Here is a 6105-nt window from a genome sequence, read left to right as displayed (position 1 = left end):
TTGAAACTTGCAACCAGCAGACTGAGCAGGATTGTTTATTGGCACATTACAGAGCTGCTAGATAGCACATCTCATTTTATTTATATAAAAGCGTATCGAGCTATAGTAGCCTTCTAAACAATAATTACAAATTACAAATATTTGCGCAGAAAATAACATCAAGGAACGGAGACGGACCTGTAAACTGTTTAAGAAATCTTAGAAGGATATAAATAATATTATAAAATTGTCAAATTAAGCAATACAAAAAGGATGCCTAAGGTTGTTCAATATCTATGTTAAGGAGTTCCCTGGACCTTAATGTCCGGTGTCCGATTTTCCGGCAACCGTCGAGTCCCGATGAGCACGGATAATCGGCGCAACGCTGCATTTCGCATATCAACTGGTGTTATTGCTTAATTGTATGTTTTAGCTTGGATTTGAACCCAGTCTGGGCTGTGTTGGTTATTGGCACATTACAGAGCTGCGAGTACAGCCGCAATCATACATTTTCAAGGCTTTCGGTAAGTCAATCTAGAAAGCTTCGTACAGAATCAGCATTCTTTTCGAACAGGCTACAGAAAACATGAAAAGAACTGAGAACTGACTTCTGACTGGTCGGGTACAATCAGGTTGATTGCCATTTGTGTATTTGAGGTAGCATAATTATAAACCCTGTTTTGCTAATAATACTTTCTCCCTTTATCGCCCTGGCTTTCCATACAAGTGTCCCCATATAGTGGCCATTAAATGTTAAAAATGCAGCAAGTCACACATCCGCACACGGTTTGCAATTTTCGGCATTGGACACGCTCCGTAGAGCATCCAGAGCTACCCGTTATCGGTGCAATATAATCAGCTCATTAAAAGTGTGCCCTACTCTCCCTACACCTCTGATAGTCGCACCACACAGGACACCCAGGATATGCCTGGCCAAAAAAACTGGAAAAAAGCTCTCCCGGCCAGCGAACCACGCGAGGCGTAAGCACAGGGGGTTGCTCGCTGTAGCAGTAGTTTTTAGCAACAAAGTGTCCTGCGTTCGTTATCCTGAATTACAATCGGTCCCTATTATACATACATTTCGCTTCGCCATGTTTCGCCTTTGTTGTGCGGTTTTTCGTTTCCAATTGCGCTCGTCCACTGCGTGGTGTTTTTGACCACCCACCGGGGGGGAAAATAGGGGGCGTCGCGGTGGGGCAGTGGACAAACATTTGTGTCCTGTTTGCCCGAAAACCAGAAATCAACCAGCGTGCTAGAAAATTATGAGCACGGCACAACTGCAAACCGTTGGGGGTCCCGGGGTTCCGGGGGTCTCCAAGTCTCCGGGAGCTTTCCACTGGAAAAAAGGATCGTCACGGTGGATGTACACGAAACTTCTGACCGACTGACTGACCGAGCGGTCGAGCGAATTTCATCCGTGGACGAACCACCGTGCTTGTATTTGCATTGAAAGTATTTAAAACTATTTTGCACTACTTTTGTGTGTGTATGTGTGTGTGTTGGGTGTGTGTTTTTTTTCTTCTTCTCTTAATGCTTTTTTGTGCAACATTTTTGCTATCTCTTTTCGATACTCATTTATGTTTTTCCGACGTTCATGCGGTTTTTCTTCATTTTCTTCTTTTTATCTGGTTCTTCGTTTTTATGTATTTGTATGGTTTTATTCGCCGGCTGCTATTTTCCTTTGTCCCCCCCCCACTCGCAATTCCCCCCGCGCGTGTGTGTGTCCGTGAGTGGTTTTTTCTTTTTTTTCGGAGAATTATTTTCACTATCTACTGTTCCATAACTTTCGCTGTTCGTTCTACGTCCTGGGCCAACGATTCCAGCTCTTCCCCGAAAGGTCCTTACGGAGCGATGCCGTTCGGTGTTGGGTGGTTGGGTGGGTGGGTGGGTGCGCCTGTATAATGAGTACGGCAGTGGCGTCCGCAGCATAAGGCGATCCCGGTTGTTGTACGTTTTGTTTGAGGTTATTTTTGTTTCCCCCCAGGAGCCCGGGTTTACGTTGCAACTGCAGTTAGTGTGGGACGGAGTTCTTTGGTGTGCTTGCGATAAAATAACAAATGCAAACAAAGTGTACGTTGCATAATATTCTTTTGCAGGGAGAGGATTGCTATCGTACCTTGGTACGATTGTATGATAATGGTTTGCTGGCGATCTCGCTTCCTCACTAAAGGATCATACATTTTTGCATGTTAAAAGTCTTAATTCTTTATGGCGAAGGCGAATGTCGATTGTTCAATAGAAAATTAAAATTAAGTCTTGTTTTTTTTTTCTCAAACAGGCAATGACGAATCATGGAGAAAGATGATGTGGTTGTTACCTCACTTGTTGTAACCTTTTTTCCAACCCATCACACGTTCCTCGTGAGAAAAGGCTCCTAAGCACTCGCTTACATGAACGCATTGCTGTTGAAAGCTATCAGCAGAGTGCGCAAGATAAGAAAAAAAAACAAAAGAAACACAACGTGCATGTAAGTAAGTAATTACATGTCCCGCGCTACCGGACACTGGTCACCTGGTTTGCAAAGCTCTGACCCTTGGAGGGAGAGAGTGACTCGGCCCGGCATGACACCCGTTTACCCACGGTAAGCACCCTGACAGATACACCCGGTTCCGGTTCAGCTGCGCACCACCGGGGTCACCGTTTGCCACAGGACACTGGCCGGGGATCACCCGGCCCTGGTGGCAAATTGGCAAATTAATGAAGTTACCGACAAACTAAAGCTGCAGTGCAAAAAAAAAAAAAAACTGTATGCAAAAAAACCCGCACACAAACAACATCGACTGGATGGAGAACAAACGACAAATGAATGCAAATGGCTAATGAAGTACAGGAGCGCTCATGTTTCATTGTGTGTTTATGTTTATGTTGATTAAAAATGGCTTTCCAGCGTACATCGGGGTTGAAAAATAATGCATAAAAATGACGTCGAACTGTCGAAGCGGCGAATAGAATGGATTAGTCCTTGTCAGGAAGGACTTGAATGTGGAATATTACAATGTTTTGATTTTTTGTATCTGGTGGTAGTAAGCATAACAATTTTTAACATAAATCTGCATTTAATATTTAGTGATTCGATTTAGTGATATAACATATTCTCCGGTCTTTTTGAAGACTCACTGTAGACTCACTGAGTTTGCCTGTTTGGTGTTATTCTCATGACATCACCAACCTACCTTCGGCTGTGTGGTGATTGTAATATCTTGGCACTGTCCTTCTACACATTGACATCGCATCACATCCTCTAAGCGCCATCTTTGCCTCTTTTAGACAATCCTTACTATTTCTCACGTTTTCTTGAGGATCACTGGACTCTCTGAAGGGTCTCTAAGTTTAAGTATAAGGTGAGCTGTTTGGTGTTATTTTCATGACGTTACCAGCTTTCGTTTGTCTGGGTGGTAACTTTATAATCTTTGTACAACTTCTACGTATCTTAATTCAGAATGTTGTTTCTAAGCGTCTTCCTCTTTTAGACAATCCTTATTTCTCATAATTTTTTGAGGATCTTTGATCTTGATATGAGGATCTCAGAACTCTCTGAAGACTCTCTAAGTTGAGCTGTGCGGGGTTTTTGTAATAATGCTACCAGCTTTCGTTAGTCTGGGTGGTAACTTTAATAACTTTGTACATCTTCTACGTATCTTGATTCAGAATTTTGTTTCCAAGCGTCCTCCTCTTTTAGACAATTCTTTTTGTCATACTTTCTTGAGGATCTTCGATCTTGACATGAGGATCTCTGGACTCTCTGAAGACTCTCCAAGTTGAGCTGTGCGGGGATATTGTAATAATGCTACCAGCTTTCGTTAGTCTGGGTGGTAACTTTAATAACTTTGTACATCTTCTACGTATCTTGATTCAGAATGTTGTTTCTAAGCGTCTTCCTGTTTTAGACAATCCTTATTTCTTACATTTTCTTGAGGATCTCTGATCTTGATTTTCGGATCTCAGGACTCTCTGAAAACTCTTCATTTTCTACATATCGTAATATGATTTTATTTGTGACCATCTTCCCCTTTTAGACAAAGCTTCCATCTCAGAGGGAATACTCATGCTCAGGTTTTACAAAGATTGGTTTGCAACAAATAAAAACATATTGAAATACAGTAAAATCCTAAAATCTGCATACAAAAACAAGACATGGAAGTCAACGTTGAACATAAATGTATCGACATAAATACCAAACAACAAAAACCAATCAAACCATCCTGCATGCAATTGTAAGAAAGAATGTTTTAATCCCAATTTGTGATTGATCATGCATCGGTTCATACGCATATGCACAAAATAAAAGACGATTCCAGCCGCATCAATCTCCTTGATAAGTTCTCAACTTCGGTAACTGTGCTGGAAAAAATAAACTATTCATCTCAACATGATAGGCAGGAAAGATGAGTTCCAATTGTTCCTTCCTTTTTATGAGATGTCCTGTGCTGCACTGTGTGCACACAATGCGTCTTCGTATTACATTCGAAGTAAAATGCGAATGTTCAAATCCACAGGTCCTGCTTTTGTGGACCGCTTTGTACGACTTTGCTTTCGCATTTCGATTGCACTTTCCTCGGCGTACTTCTCCGCGCCAGCTCGTTCAATGTCCGCCCAGAAGACCGGTGTGTCTTCTACCAGGGGGGAGGGGGGGTTCCAGCATCCAATCTAGAACCAATTTTATTTCAGCGATTGGATGCGGTCCGGAATCAGGTCCAGGCTTTTGCACAAAACATTGGCCAAAGCATATTTTCAATTTGCCTCTGTCCGTGCAAGAGGGGCATGGGCTCTTTTCATCCAAAGGCACTCCAGTGGCATTGGGATGAATATTGCAATGAAAGGATGCGATATCAATACGGACCGGTTCAACCGGTGACCGGCGTGCACGAGGATGTTCTTTATGTTTGCGTCCCTTCACACACGGTCCCTTCCGTCGGACGCTACCGTTCGGTGTAAAATTGTACAAATTTAATTTCATGCCCCTCCAAAAACCGGGGCGCCGTTTGCGTTAAATATTCCTTTTTTACACGCGTCGGTGGCATCACGATTCGATCACATTCGGTACGCTCGAGTTGGGTCGTTTGCAAAATGCCCCTTTTCTGCGCTTAATGCGCAATGAAAAGTGCAGCCAAAGGTTTGGGCTTTTCGGGTGAAAAATGCAGCACACGGTTTGGCCTGATTAAACGTCGAACCGGTCGGTCGCGATCGGCGCGTTGCATTTCACCGGGGAGGAAATATACACGGCCACACGGATATATATATATATGGGTAGGTCCTGTGCACAGCACTACCACAACCAACCGGGCGGGAAACGCAGCATCGAAAAACCCAGGCCAGGCCAGGACTTAATGTTGATTGGCGTTTTTACGTGCCAGCTGCTCCGGGTTCGGTACTATTCCCCGTTGTTCCATCCCCTTTGCCGCGCAGATCCTTTTGCCTCGTCCTCCCAGCCTTACTTCGACACAAACACACAGACACACATGCATACATCGTGTCGTTGTTTCCCTTTTCATTCCATTATGCTGTTCCCCCGGTTCCCTTGTACGTTTTACTTTTATGTCATTTCGCTCGCTCGCTGCTCCCTCCACTTTCCCTCCACGTTTCGGTCGCATTCGAAGGCAATTCAACAATCAACCAATACATACGCAGTGCAATCAAACGTGGCCATTTTCCGTAGATCCTTCCGTTGTTGTGTTGCTGCTGCTGCTGCTGTTGCTGATGATGATGGTGAAGCGACAACAACCAAAAAAAAAACGTAAAATAAAACAGAACCGACTCATGCATCATGTCGAAATGGCCTATTGCCATATTATGCTCGAGCGAGCTCGATCTATGCTAACACTGGGGAAAGGGGCAAGAAGAAAAAAAATATCAACCGACGGTGAGATCGTCCTCGTACCACACTCCACGAAGTCACCGTCTGACAGCTATTGTTTTCAACGGCCAAAAGGAGTTAAACAGCAGCCTAAAGAATGCTGTAAGCGTAATTACACAAAAAGGAGTTTCTCTTTGCTTCTTTTTTTTTTCTTCCTCACAAGCATGCTCATGTTTTCCATGAAAAAAAAAGGACGAAGCTTAAAACATTCAATTAAGGTGGTGCGCACGTCTGATTACGCACCAGGATGAGTGCTGCTAATCAACTGGCCA

This window comes from Anopheles moucheti, chromosome 3 (assembly GCF_943734755.1).
Source record: "Anopheles moucheti chromosome 3, idAnoMoucSN_F20_07, whole genome shotgun sequence".
Classification (NCBI taxonomy): Eukaryota; Metazoa; Arthropoda; class Insecta; order Diptera; family Culicidae; genus Anopheles; species Anopheles moucheti.
The sequence above is the reverse complement of the archived record's forward strand: the minus strand, read 5'-3'. Positions refer to the sequence as shown.